A 16,393-nucleotide genomic window follows, 5' to 3' on the forward strand; every position below is an offset into this window, starting at 1 on the left:
AAACCTATTTAACATACATGCAATTTAGCACATTCATTCAAGCCCCTTAGCTTGTCTAGAATACAAAATTTGATAAACGTAGTTCAGACAGTTATGGATAAATTAACGTTTAATAACTGGCATTTTTGTGACTAACTGACTTATAGACCAAAACCTATCAAAAGCCTTTTTTTTAGAGGGGAAATGCGTTTCGCATACCACCCAGACGCGGGGACGGGCCTGGGATGGTTATGTGGGACTCCCATATAGGCTGATGAGACCCATGGTTTACCCACTAAAACCCCTCTGTTGCCGCCTCAGTGCTATAGGGCGAGGTCCCAGGAACGCCGAAGTACTCTTCCGCAACCTCGCCAGCGGCCATCCGGACTCGGACTCGACTCGTGGGGGAATATATATCACCCCTCCACCTCAGTGGGCGCATTGATCATGCATCGCGCCCGCCTGCGCAGGGACCCTTGTGTAGGCGGCAGACGTCCCCGAGCCTGCCGCCCACAGGAACCCTTATGGGGGTAATCGGCGGTCGTATGCCAACCGCCTTCGCCCGACACGTTTGCGGCGCATTGGCTGGGAGGCCGGATCTTCCTCCCTGCCGCGCTCCGCCGCCTCCTTCTGCGCCATCACGTCCTCGCAGAAGGAGACCGCAGCCACCCATGGCCTCTCCCGACCAAGCATGGCTTTCACCACCGCTGGCAAGGAAAGGTCGCTCCCCACTATGGCCACGAGTGCGGCCCGCTGCTCCGCTCACGCTGGGCATACCGCTAACGTGTGTAGCGCCGTGTCTATTCGGCAAAACCTATAAAAAATTTTTTTTTGACCCAGGGGGAATCCGTTATGGATCCCACTGGCACGGGAGAAGCCGAGTGGGTATGTCCGACTCCCACGGACTAAACCCCCTGGGGTGTTCCGCCACGCGCTTTGTGGACGGGGTTTCGGGAACGCGATTGTAGACTAACCTAGCCTAACTTCCAGGTGACCTAGAAACATGAAATTTGGCATCTATTAGGCATGTACAAAGGAAAAATCGGAAAACTGAAATTGTATGACAATTGACCGCGCGCGTTAGCAAGGGTTTCCTTTTCAGCTTGGGAATAACTGCTTTTCATGATGTATACTGGTAATTTCTGTACAAAAAGTAATGATGTCCCAACAAAACATACATTTGAAATAAAAGCCAAGTTCAATATTAAGAATATGTGTCATTGTTGACTCGCCGACAAGAGAATTGAGATTTATAAGGGTGAAGTTCTGTGCTGTGTAGAAAATCCTGAAACTATAAATGATTTATCTTGGCTAGAGGAACTGGTTTTGAAATAAATAAGGATTTCTTTAAAATCTTTTTGAGTCAATGCATATGTTTTTAAATGTTTTTCTTGTCAGTTTCATGTTTTCATTGCAGGATTTCTCAATATTTCCATTTTATTTCGTAATTCCGTATTTACCATCGTAATTACGCTAGGATCGGCAACGCGCATGTAACTCCTCTGGAGTTGCAGGTGTACAAAGGCTACGGAGACTGCTTACCATCAGGCGGGCCGTATGCTTGTTTGCCACTGACGTAGTATATCAAAAAAAATAGTAGTGGATTATGACGATTTTTAAAAGGTCAGTTTCAATCAAATACGCTCCAGTTTATTCTGGGCCCAAGTGCTTAACGAAATCGACGGTCTCCTGTGATTTCTGATATTATTTATAGAATAATTATTCATAATACATTATTCTTCTAATTACTAAATAAGAATAATCACACTTATCTCACAAGATAACCGCCACGTGGGATGTTGATTCGATCAATACTCCGACGACATGACTGTCAGCGAAAACGGTCTCATAGCGAAGAGTCTCAACCAACAACTAGAGACTCTCGCTAGGTGGCTGGATCAAGGGTCGTTAGATGCAGAAGGCGGTAAGCTTGGACATGGCGGCACGTACAATTAATGTGGCGTGGCGATTCCTCTCTCTGCGGCCGGCAGCTTGGGTCCTGGTATATGTATTTAGTCCTGATATATTTTGTATTATTTTTTGTACGTGTCTTTGTATTTTACTTTTATATTCATCTTATAAACAACCTAACTTATGAAGGAAAATAAATAAAGAGATCATAATTGAAATGACCATGCAAGCTTCCAGGGGGGGGGGGACACTAGGAAAATAGTTTACGTTATTAACTTATTAAAGATGGTGGCGATTTCTATAATTCCATTCCGGACAGAGACATGTCAAACGATTCGCTTGACATTGACAGACAGATGAAGTGTGCGAAAGGGAAGCCATCACGTATATGAACAAGCCATGAGTGCGAAAGAGGCAGACTACATAATGAGAAAACGTAACCATTTTTGAGTTCGAAGTCGGCCGAGTCGGCCAAGATCATATTGCCGTATTTTTTGACGTGAAAAATATAAGAGAATCAAACAGAAGAATATATAGTGAAGATATTGTCATGTTGTGTGCCGGTTTATAATGTTTCAGGGCCAAAAAACTCAGGAAAATACTCATTTCACAGGCGAAATTTTCGTAACGATATTATATCAAATTAACAGCATAAAAAGTGTAAAAAGCCAATTTATACAGTTCATTATAAGTTTTTCTTCAATTGTGTGTTAATATTTCATCATATTAGTCAATAATTTAGAATATTTTGTGTAAAAACCTAAACTGTTACTTTACGCTATGGCTCAAAGATATTTTTTTGTCATTTGTTCCTTCATGTATTGTGCAATAATGTATAAATAAATAAATAAATATTGTATTATATGCGGCCCTTAGAAAACCGTGTTATTAAATTATTTTTCTGCTGCACAGCCATCACTAGTATCACTACCTAATAGGTATTGTTGTAGTGTTATTTTCTCTTACGAGAATGACGTTTTTGGTAAAACAATTTTTCCTTTTGCTTCAGATACTTCATACGGCCCAATTCGAAGAATGATTAAGACACGTTTAAGATCTTGGAAATATCTTTATAAGATGGATAACTAAACGACATGTCAAAATTGACGTTTACTTCGATTCCGCTGTGATCAAAATATGATCTATCTACGATATTTCTAAAGTCAAAGTGACATTGGTTGCCCGAATCGAGTTGCTTCTGTCAATCATACGACATACAAACGATATATAAATGAGAACTTATCTAAACCAGTAGGGCTAAGATGGTCGGCTCTTTATCATTTGTCACCATGCCTGTCACGTTCTAACAAGTATGTGAGTGCGAAAGTGACGGGAATAGTGACAAGTGATAAAAATGGAACCATGCTTCCACCGCAGAACTTATCCTTATCGTAATTCATTCTTCGAATCGAGCCGATATACGTAAAACTTCAATACGTAATTCAAATACATAGCGGTACTCAGGAGTTAAATGCTTTTTAGTTCTTTAGTCTTTACGACATGCTCAGACCAGAACAAACCACCTTGTTATTTTTTGAACAAAGCTATACTTAATATAGATATAGAATGTCGCTTTGGAAAACTTTGAGCACCTGTGCCGCACCCGCACCTGTGCGTCACCCGCGTAATGTATCATTTTACAGTCAGCGCTTCGTAGGCAGGCAACCTCAAACTTTTTGTTATTTTTAATGGAAAAGTTAAGACGTTCTTGTAGACGAATCGTAGGTTTACGAGGGGGTGAAGGTAGGTATAACAAGCAGGCGCCCCGTGCGCCGCGCCCGCAGCATGCCTACGTCCTTATTCCGACGCCATCCGTCCGGGGGGGTTTAGTACCGGGATCTTTTCCGGAAATATTTTGAATGCCAAACACTTCTGGGATCAAGCTTTATCACTCATCTTCCCAAATAACAAGTAGAAAGTGAAAGAATTTTTTTTGGACCCGGGGGACAGCCAAATTTCTCAATGTACTTTTTACTTCAAAAACGCCATCATAACTTTGTTTTTTTAAATGCACGTGTATTTTACTATCCTTGTATTCGAAGTGAAAAGTAGAGTGTTTAACTCGGGTGCAAGACGCCATTTCATCCCTTGGTTACCAATATACCATTAGACAACTTTTAATCATTGCTGAATGCCGGATGGGTGTGTGTGTAAAACTTCATAAAAATGATAATTTATGACGGACGGATGTATGAAATGTCACAGTATTTAAGAATTATTTAGCTTAAAGTTTAGGTTTTCTTCGTAAGTGTGATGAAAAACATTGTGTATATAATATATTTATTTATAGTATGATTATCCATTTTATGAAACGTCCGCCAAATTAGCACAGGTCCGACGCTGACAGTGGTCATGGGCTTACTGACGGTGTTGCCGAGCAAGGTAATGTTTAGTGGACATAATGTTGAATTCATAATTTTGAATGAAATAATTAACATATCGGTAAAAGGTTTAGCAAAATCTTACAGTTACTTAAAAGCCATCGAATGATGTAAGTTTCATTATAATATTCGTCATAGTTCAAGAAAAACAATTTTAAGCATATTTTCAGGGTTATTCCCACTAGTTACCACCAAGTTGTTACCAGTGGTAACTACTGGGAATTTTTTCCTACCTTTTAGCAATGGTAACTACTGGGAAAAAAAATCCCACTAGTTACCACCAACATGGTTTGGTGGTAACTAGTGTGTGGAAAAATTTGGTTAGCGTTCAATACTAATAACAACAGTATAAATATAGAGTGCTTTAATCAATAAATAATTAAAAGTCGAATTAATTATAAGTTAATTAGTTATTGGTTAAGTTGATTATACTGTTTCAGTAAACTGCCATAAAAATGATAAAAAAAATCGGTCTTTGACTGATTTGTTTCTTCGTTCGTATAATTGTGACGTTATTTAGTGAAAGGGACTTTAATTGTCGATGGTGCTTACGCCATTATCAACAATGCTCCTATATACATACAACTCTGCGCTACGCAGTGTGGCGTAAGCGCCCTCGATAAAAGACCCAGGTTTCATAGATAACGTCACAATTAATTCAATTTACAATTAATAAGATAAATGTCACATGCTTTCGAGGTTGATGGCAAAAAGAAAAAAACATATAATTTAAGAATTAATGTAATGTAATAATTCCAAATAAAACAACATAAAATTATTATTATACGTAAAAAAATTAACAAACAACATTGATTGAATTGCTATCGGCGCGTAGCGATTAAAAGTTAACACGTATTATAACGCCATGCCATTGCATGTTGTATGACTGTTATCGCCAACTGCTGGGCTAGCTCGGCGGACATGTTGAAAAGCCTGTTCGCCCGTACGTACCATTTTTTTTCTGACAAAAATAAATAAGTTGTTTTGTATTAGAATATATTTTATGCTATTCGTGCACTATGTAAATAATGTATACTCTACTTAATAAGGTATACTACTACCAGTTGTATTTCTCTATGTAAGTGAATTTTAATATTCTTTTGGATATATACATTCTATTTTAAATTATAATTTTATCAAAAAGTTAATTACTTTTTAATTATTTTTTATGCACTTGTTTAATATTTTTGATCACGTTTAAGGCAGTTTACTGAAACACTAATCGACTTATAATTATTTATTAAAACACGCTGTATTTATACTATACTATTTGTACTGTTTTATTAGTATTGAACTCTAACAACATTTGAATACTGGGAGAAAAAATCCCAGTAGTGACCACCAAACCGAATTGGTGGTAAGTAGTGGTAAAAGGTGGAAAAAATCCCATTAGTTACCACTGGTAACAACTTGGTGGTAACTAGTGGGAATAAACCTATTTCAAAGCAATAATCGATCTAAAAAAAGATGAGCCATCGTGTTTCTGACAAGCAGAAGCCTCGTTCAAGGACTGAAGTTGTACATGCTAGAAAAAACGATTAAATCCTTGCGCATTTTACTATACACCACGCCTTAACATGAAATAATGGAATTCTTCCTCCTGGAGTGTCGTCTATCGTATTTTTCGTATCGTTTTATTGAAATAAAATAACCAATGTAAAGGTGTTGCCTACCATTTCATATTTCTTTTTATTGTGAAATATACATTGCGTAGCCCCATCATTACTTAGATCGTGAAATTTCTTCTATAAAAAAATTAAAAAATGTTTGCAATGCCTGCCAGTTGTCAGTGTCCCCTACGCCAAGCGCAGGCAAGAATCAAATTTAAATCTTCTTCAAAAACATATCTCAGTTTTTGTCTAATGAGAAAATTGGAATCTATTTTAAGCACAGAAAGGTTCTTTTTCTGAAAAACCAAACTAGCATGTTACGAGCTCTAAAAATTTACTTAGGTATGGTTTTCCTCCGCTCGACTCTTTTGACTTTGATTAATGAGTAGCGTGACTTTTACCTCGTAATTGGCTAATAGGTTTTATAGACAGGCGATCAAAGTTAATGTTTTTTTTTTGGAAGGTTAATTTTGTATAAAGTAAAAGTAATTCACCGTGACTTTTGCCCCCGCCATTTAAAAAAAAGTGCAATGATGAAACTAAGTCTTTCATACTAATAATGAAGGCACATAGATACAGAGTGTTAGATCCAAATGGCGCAGATAGGAAAATCAGATAGTATAAATTATACCTAATTTAAAAGTGCTTGTTGCTGGGCTAAGTTCTATAATAAATTAATAAAATAACAAATGTTCCCTAAAGTTAAAATTATCATGAATGCAGTTTTTTTTAGGTAGCTCTAAACGAATTCATAATTTGGCCTTGAAAAATAAACGCTGCCTTTTTCACAGTCGCACTTGCGTTTTTGACATTAAAATATGTACCTACCTATGGCAGTCGAAGTCTCTAGATTTTTTTTCTAAAGCGAATTCGTATGCAGCGTTTACTCACAGTTCATTTTTACTGACTGCGAATACCGTTAGTGAAAAGCTTAAAGGTGGGATTCTACCAAAGTTTTATTAGTTTATGAACATCATAGACAGTGATTGGTGGAACCTAATATTAATGGTTCTTTTTTTTATTATTATTATTATTAACTATTAATTTTGAAACAAGATTTAACACAAAAAGCCACTATTGAAAACCTCTAGGGTTTATGTAATAGTTGGCGAGATCGCGCGGACCGATCCGCGTATGCTTAATACCATTATTACATACTTAGTTATATTTTCCTGTCGAAGCTGTTATTGTATCTCTCGTTTAAATATCGGCCTTATGTACGAGACAGTAGAATCAATTTACAACGACAGCTCTTACAGGTGATCAGTAAACTTAATTTATCTTTAAACATTATCTCTGTACTTATATCTAATATACATTACTCTGGGCTTAGGTAGTATTTTTTTAGTAATGACATACATTTGACATGGTTTCCTTCAGTGTTAATGAGATTATACAGTAAGTTCTTAGGTAAGGTGTTTAGTATATGTGGGAGTAGAAAGTCGGTTACTCTTTTACCATATACATTGTTACTTTTTGGTATTGGATATGAAGGTAAATAATCTAAAGTACGTAACTTACTGGAGCGAGTGTTTTTATCTAATGAGGGTAAAATTTCACACTCCTCTAATACTAAGGACAGGCAAAACCTATTATAGTATTTTATGCAACAGTTGTATAAGAAGGGTCAAAAAAGGCGAGTGGCGTGAGTTACAATGTGAGCCGGAGCCGAAGGCGTAGGCGAACATTGTAAAGGAATACGCCACGAGAATTTTTTGACCTACTTATACAACGTTGCATACAATATTTTTCCTACGAGTCAACAAAAATAAATCTTAATTTAGGTAAACAAATTACAGCAAACGTATATAGCCAAGACGCGCGAGCATACCTTGTTACGCGCCCGGCCCGCCCCGGGCCGCGGCCGGCCGGTCGGCGACACCTCCTCGTAACTCATGAGGCCCTGGTACTTGCCACTTGCTAAATTAATTTTTTGGACAGTTTTTTCTCAATTTTGGCCACCGTAGCCTACGGAGACTAACAAGCAACGCTAAGCGGTCTTCGTAGTCTATGGGTGTTGCTATATTACGGGTGTCACATGCGTGTTTCTGACTTATGAAGTAATTATTTTTACTATGCAACCAAATGAATATTTTGTACGTTGGCAGCAATGCACTTAGTTTAAAACTGTATTCGTTTTGGTTTTGTTAGGTTGGTAGCCATTAATCGCAGTAACATTATAGCTTATAAAAGCACAAGAGCTTTTATGAGGAATAGACAATATAGACTTTTCTTGAAATCTTTTATGTATGTTCTTATATTCGTGTTAATGAATACATAAATGACAGATAACAGTAGAGGAGTAGGAAAAAGACGTTAATAACATTGCAGTGTTTAAATAGACCCTTTTTATCATTTTTATACTTTTCTCTGATTTTATTCGGTACGATTGTTTTTATAAGTGCTAATTGTAGGTTATAGATTTGTTCTAAGTAGGTTTTGTATGTCCGCCCGTAGCTTGTGATACCATAACATAACATAACATCTTAATCTGTCAGTTTGATATATAATTTTGTAAGAAAGGAATAGAACATAAATTAACTAATTGAGGCTTGTAAAGTTGTATACGCATATTAGGTTGGTACCGTTATTAAGGAAACCATGGTAATAATTAGCCCAGGTTGATGTGTGCATTCCGGGCCAACACGTGTGCACAAATACGATTTTCAACTTTCTACTTAAACACTTCGCTCATCAACGTTTTAAAATCCAATTTTGCGTTCATACTGAATCAGTTTTCGGCTACCTTTTAACTTATTTACGTAATTGACCTTATTTCATTCCTGCAAAAATTTCAAACATCTAAATCAAACGTTTTCACCCTCAGCGATTTAATAATGCGAGCAAGTAGGTATCTACGTAAAAGTGAAGTCGTATTTTATTAAATATTAATTGTAATTTGTGAGTACTTCTTATTGAAATAAATAAATTGAAATCGGACAAGTGCGAGTCGGACTCGCCCACCGAGGGTTCCGTAATTTTTAATATTTGTTGTTATACCGGCAACAGAAATACATAATCTGTGAAAATTTCAACTGTCTTGCTATCACGGTTCATGATATTCAGCCTGGTGATAGACGGACAGACGAATGGACGGACGGACGGACAGCGGAGTCTTAGTAATAGGGTCCCGTTTTACCCTTTGGGTACGGATCCCTAAAAAAGAAAAAGACAAGCACATTCTATTCTGTTATATAAATATTATTATTCGGCCCGATTCGAAAAGTGAGATACGATAACGATAAGTTCTGGTTTAGATAAGTTATCTATTAGATATCGTTTGTATTTCGTATAATTGACAGAAGCAGCTCGTTTCGGGCAACCAATGTTACTTTGACGTTAGAAATATCGTAGATAGATCTTATTGGGATCACAGTGGAATCGAAATGTCAATTCAGTGGAAACGTCAATTTTGACATGTCGTTTAGTTATTGAACTGTCGGTTTGCTTCTTCCCTCCAGTTTAGAAATATCTGACAAAATATCAAACTATTACCGATAAGGCAACATTAGCCCTATTCGACTGGGGGATCTTAAATGATGAACTGCGTGTGTAATAATAGCATCCACGGTTATAGTTATTCCGACTCTCACAACCCTTCCACTTAAAGTTTTACGTTTCTAAATGGAACTATAAATATGGATTTACGGTAGAATGTGGCTCGTGCACTTAATCTCCAATTTATAGCGTGCACTAGTCGTTGAGTTATTTAAGTACCCAGCCTCAGAACCACTAATAAAAACGAAATCAAACATGTATGACCGATTCTACGTATTTTTTATTTAATTTAATTTGTTAATGTCTTTGTCTATCACGTAATAAGGGTGTCCCGATATTTTAGAGGCGTGCGCGGAGCCGAAGCGAACACATAAATGCCCTTATGACACTTAAATTGCAAAGCCTTAACTAAACTATCTAGCAGTTTGACTAGAGTTTGTTCGGAAAGAGAAGAGTCTCGGAATGTATTGGGGCCCATACATTCCACGACTCTTCTTTTTCCGCACAGACTCTACAAGCACAGCTAAAACTAAATAAACTAACATTTATCCATGATAAAGGAGGTAAGTAGATGTATTCTATAAACCGCATTAATATTTTTACACAAAAATAGAAAAAAAAAAAACAATAAATTTTGGTGGTTCCCCATACTTAGAACTGAAACTCAAAAAATATTTTTTCATCAAACCCATACGTGTGGGGTATCTATGGATAGGTCTTTAAAAATGATATTGAGGTTTCTAATATCATTTTTTTCTAAACTGAATAGTTTGCGCGAGAGACACTTCCAAATTGGTAAAATGGGTCCCCCCCCCTGTAACTTCTAAAATAACAGAATGAAAATTCTAAAAAAAAAAAAAATTGTCCAATTTAGTAATAATTTAATAATCTTTTATAACTAAATTTAATTAGTTTTAAGTTAGTTAAGGAACAAATTTGTACGCCCATAGGCAGAACACAAAGTGTATATTTGTATATTAAGACCCTTTGTATCACCTGTGTTATACAAATAAATGTTATTCTATTCTATTCTATTTTATTCTATTCTATGATATCCATTACCATGCAAACTTCCACCGAAAATTAGTTTGAACGAGATCTAGTAAGTAGTTTTTTTTAATACGTCATAAATGGTACGGAACCCTTCATGGGCGAGTTCGACTCGCACTTGGCCGCTTTTTTTTAGTGTTCAAACACATAACATTAGTACAGTAAGTTGCAGAGTTAAGTTATTTGATGAGAATTTTCTCTTAACGGCGTGGCGGAGTCATACAAAATAAGATTTAAGATATGCTTGCGAGGGTTACAGCCCACAGAGCCACTAGTTATAAAATATTTCCAGTAATTAAAACAATAATGTAACATAGTATTAATATATTGTCGGGAGGAACATAGATTGTTATCTTAATACTCTGTAAAAACTAAAAATACACAACGATTAGCTTAGCGTGTAATTAAAAATAGAGTTATGGATATTTTATAACTAATGAAAATAAGTAAATATTACAAATTACTCACTATTATAATCTATTTGTATTATAAATTAAATAATAAAGAACATTTTAAGTCACATTCACACAGGTTACGAGCATCCGTCGTAGTTAACATTTCATACACGTGTTATCATTACTTTCCATAAATAGCTACACCACACCACCCACCCTCATTATACTTTATTAAGAACAATGTTTGTCAAATATGGAATAAGTGTGTTCAGCATTGAAAAGCTTGGATTCTGCAAATATTTCCTTATTTAATTTGAATTTTCATCGTCTATCAGATAACAACGTGATTGGACGAAAATTTAATACAGTGTTTTCATGCTTGGGTTAGCCAATCGATTTATTCCCAAAAAATGCTGTGTAAGAAATGCTTACAGATAATTTTGGTTTACTTTATAAGTAGTCTGTTTACTGTTTATTTTACGTTCCGTTGTTTTTTTTTTTTTTTTTTTTCTTTTATTAAGAAACAAACGGTCGTTTACAATATGCGGTATTATTAACTGTTGCATTTTAAAGCTAGACCTACGGTTTCCTTAATTAAATATAAGAGTGCTAGATTTTAAACAGTTTTTTTTTTTGCTACATAGCATCTGAGTTTTGTATATGTATATATAGTTACTGAACAATTATAATAAATTCTAAGCTTAATTAAATTAAATACCTGCAGAGTTAAGTACTACAATTATATACGCCATACACTATTGTGCCATTCACTATATAGGTATATATTTGATACAGGTATTATATTTAATTATATAAAATAAAATAAATACCTAATTATTTTTTTCACAAACAAATGCTTTCTTTAAAGATACTATATTACAATGAAAAACATCAATATTAGAAAGATTTACGCATTCATTATAAAGTCTACAAGCACGCCTTATAAACATATTTCGTGCATAACAAGTTCTGCTAAATGGGACAGCAAATAATTCCTTTTTGCGACATTTACGCTGACGCGCACGAGGGACTTTAATATTTATTTGTTGAAGTAGTGAGGGAATCTCCAATTTAGAGTTTAAGATTTTATAAAGTAAAACCGAGTCTACGCAGTCGCGGCGGTCTTGAAGAGACTGAATTTTATGGTACTGCAATGAGGAGTGGTAATCAACGTAGTTTTGTCTAGTCCTAAAATCTAACGTTTTTACAAACTTCTTTTGGAGCCTTTCGATTCTGTTAATATGGACAGCATGAAATGGCTTCCAAACAGCACACGCGAATTCAAGACGACTTCTTACATAGCTGTTATAGAGAGTTATATAACTAAAAGAATTTTTAAATGGTTTACCGACTCGTAGGATAAAACCTAATTGCTTAAACGATTTAGTAACTACATTCTCAATGTGAGGAATAAATGATAACTTAGAATCCATTATTACACCTAGATCTCGAATTTGCGTTACCCTATTTAATACTTTATCGGAAATTGTGTAATTATGACCAATATTTTTCTTTTTCCGAGAAAAAGTTATAATACTACACTTTTTATTGTTCAGAAATATATTATTATCAGTACAGTATCTCTCCAAGTTAGATAAATCCTCTTGTAGTAGATCACAATCAGAAACATCTTTAATAATTTTAAAAATTTTAGCATCATCCGCGTAGAGTAAAACTTTAGAGTGCTTAATGTAGTCGGTTATATCATTAATATATAACACAAAAAGAAGAGGCCCCAAATGAGATCCCTGTGGGACTCCTGAGGTGACGACCTTATACTGTGATGTATAACCGGACAATACGACGGCCTGAGTTCTAAATTCGACATAGGATTTAATCCATCGAAAAAGATCTCCATGTATACCGAGTCGCCAAAGCTTATATAACAATGTGCTGTGACAAATTTTATCAAAGGCCTTGGCGAAATCGGTATACACGACATCTACACAGTGTCCACTCTCCATTGCTTCAAGAACTTCGCCTGTAAAGATTAACAAATTACTGTCCACCGAACGACCCTTAAAGAAACCGTGCTGATGGGGGGTAATATGATTCTTAACGACTTCGAAGAGTTGACATTTTACTATCTTTTCCAGGATTTTACTAAACTGACATAGTTTCGAAATGGGTCGGTACATCTCAATCTCATGACTAACTTTTCCTTTTGGTATGGGGGTTATCCACGCCTGTTTCCATATTTTTGGAACATAGCCCTCACTTAATGATTTTTTAAATAGATAACATATGGGTTTTGCTAAAGAGTTAGAACATTTTTTTATAAACAGAGGGTGGACCCCATCAGGACCAGAGCCTTTATGAACATTAACAGAATTTAAATGTTTAAGAACAAGGTTAATAGTAATATCTATTGAATTTAAATCAATGGGAGGATTCGAGAGTGAATTTAAACTACTACTAATATTTGGCATATTATCTGTAAATTTCTCAAAAACAGAGTGGAAATAATCGTTAAAATAATCACATATTTGTTTAGCGTCTGAAGAAGGGGTACCTTTGTAAGACATTGTTTGAGGGAATTTATTTTTAGAGAATACGGATTTAACATAGGTCCAAAAAAAAGCGGGATGTGTTTTTATTTTTTGTTCCGAATAAGCAATATAACTTTTATAACAGTGTGACTCCATTTTCTCGGCACGCTTTCGTAGGTTTTTAAAATGAAGGTAATCAAGAGGGTTTTTGTATGTTTTCCACAATTTGTGATACTTACGTTTTTCGTTTAAAATTTTTCTTAACGCTTTACTATGCCAAACGGGAGCTGTAGAAGAGGTGTATATTTTTCGACGGGGCACATACTTGACAAAAAGATCATTTATAATTTTATAAAAGGATTCAATACATTCCTCTAAATTATGCGTATCAAACAAATTAGGCCAATTAATCTTAGACAATTCTATATTCATATTTTTAAAGTCTGCTAAATGAAAGCTGTACGCGAAACCAGGAGCCGACTTAATTGGGCACATTGTACAGTTTAGCAATAAATCAATTGTGAGCGATCTGTGGTGGATATCTTCAAAAGTTAAAGGGCAATCACAAGCGGCGACAGTACAAACACAATTGCTCATTATTAAATCTAGAATACGATTGTTGCAATTTAAAATACGATTATATTGTTTTAAGTCTGTAAAACACAAAAAATCTTGTAGTAAATTCGTTGCATAAGTACCACTTGAAGTCAGGATCATATCAGGTGATGAGGAAGCTGCCCAGTTTGCGTCTGGTATGTTAAAATCCCCTGTTAAAAGAAACAAATCATCAGGCCGATCGGTGATTATTTCACTAACTATATTGAGAAAAGAAGCGAGCGCCTCTTTATAGCCTTGTCCTTGAGGTATATACAGGGTGATTCATGAGACGTGAGCTGGACTAAGCCTACACAATCAGTAAATGTTAATGAATCGTTCACCATCATATTTAAATGAAACAATCACGCTTTTTATCTGTTATTTAACTTTTTCTTAAGGACAAATTTAATTATCTACAATCATGGACACCCTACAACACTTAATTAACAAAGATAAAACCTCTTTAACCATTATGACAGCACTTTGATTATGAAGAAAATAAAATGTCACACTTGAGTGAGATACGATTTTATAAAAGTAACCAGACTCCGATGACATTCAATTTGTCACTTATTATGGATAAAACAAAGAGGGTGACCATAAATATCGTAAATAAAATAAAACTCTTTTTTTTTAACAGTAAAATTAAATTAACGTTAATCTCACAAATACTGGTACGAAACAGTTGCTGATAATTTACCGAATATGCAGGCTTGATCCTGCTCACGTCTCCTGAATCATCCTGTATATACACGCAATATTAAGGTATCGTTGCTTATTTTCACCACCGGGCCTACAGTAGGTTCTGGAACCGCGCTCGAAACTTACCGGGAGAGATACCCACACACAATCACAATATGCCCGCGCGGGCACAGGCCAGTCCCGGGCGATTGGATGATACTCTGCTCGCACGGCCACCGCCGCCCCGCCCCCCCGCGCTGCACCACTATCAACAGCAGACCGATCGCATCGAAAAACAGTGTATCTGTTGTCAAAATATTCGTTGTCGTGAAAATCCGCCGTGAGCCACGTTTCGGACAAACAAATAAAATCATAATGTGACTGCGTAACTTGTGAGAAAAACTCATGAGATTTAGACCGCAATCCCCTCACATTTTGATAATAACCAGTTATTTTACTAAACGACATTTTTCGCTAAAAAGGAATTATTCGTGTTATTGATTTTGCTACTTACATATATCATAAAGTCCATGCAGGAATAGCGTAATACATTTCTTAAAAAGTTACATAGGTGCGTTGTTATCGTATTATCTACATTATTTCTGTGTATAATAAAATCAACAACTTTTAGTGATATTTATGTTATGTTATGTTTGTGTGTTGTCATTTACATCACCTATGTATGAACAGTAGGTGTACATAAAACTTAAAGGCAAAGTATGAAATAAGTACGATTTATTCCATACTTAGCATTATTTACACTGCCAAATGAACATTGAACACCGGGTACGAGTACTGTATTGTACCTATACGGAATGCTGCGGTATACGAGTAACCTTCTCAGATAAAAAGTCGGCTTACAGGTTTTTCTTTTTCATCTATTTTCTACTTTGCTTGAGTAGCTCTCGTCATTCTATAGGTACTTATTATAACTAAATATTCAATACATTAGCGATAAATCAAATATTTTCCCGCAGTTCCAAAAAAATATCCTTCGGAGGGGAGTGCCGAGTCATTTCTTTTATAAGTTTTTTTTTTTATACCTATCTTGCGTAGTAGGCAATTCTAAAAATATACCTCTTTACATTTCACCCACATCAATGAGTCTACTTACCAAGTTTGAACAGTATAGCTCTTATAGTTTCGGAAAAAAGTGGCTGTGACATAATCGGACAGACATACATGACGAATCTATAAGGGTTCCGTTTTTTGCCATTTGGCTACGGAACCCTAAAAAGACATCATTATTATTTTCATAATAACATTTTTCGGTAGGTCGGTAGCGGTGGCGTTGATCGTGATAATATAATAATATTGAGTAGTGGAGCGCACAGGGTATTGAAATCTAAGTAAGTACATATATGACGCTGTTACGCCAAATAGTAAGTTGTACATTTGTACCGGAATAATGCTTAATAGTAGGTACCTACATGGCTGCAGGTACCTAAGTACTTACGCAAATTTATGTAATATCAGGCCTGGCAGGTCAATCAATAGATATCATTACTTGTGACTCCTTGAGGCTAATTCAAGCTTTACATAAGTTTAAATTAGTCAAAATTATGTATGTATTTTTGTTATGATTTGCCCGTACGTCTCGCTTGCGCTAATATATGTAATTCACAGGCGAATAATAACAAAATGATATCGTTATGATTTTGATTATCAAAATGTATGTTCGAGTTGGCCTCCTGATTCCTTCCTTTAATTGAAACGCTGAAAGCCGACACTTAATTTTTTACACTCGTTACGTTAATTACACAGGAACGTGACACGCCGCCTAACGGCGAAACGCTTCTTAT

Source organism: Cydia pomonella, chromosome 4 (genome assembly GCF_033807575.1).
Source record: "Cydia pomonella isolate Wapato2018A chromosome 4, ilCydPomo1, whole genome shotgun sequence".
NCBI lineage: Eukaryota > Metazoa > Arthropoda > Insecta > Lepidoptera > Tortricidae > Cydia > Cydia pomonella.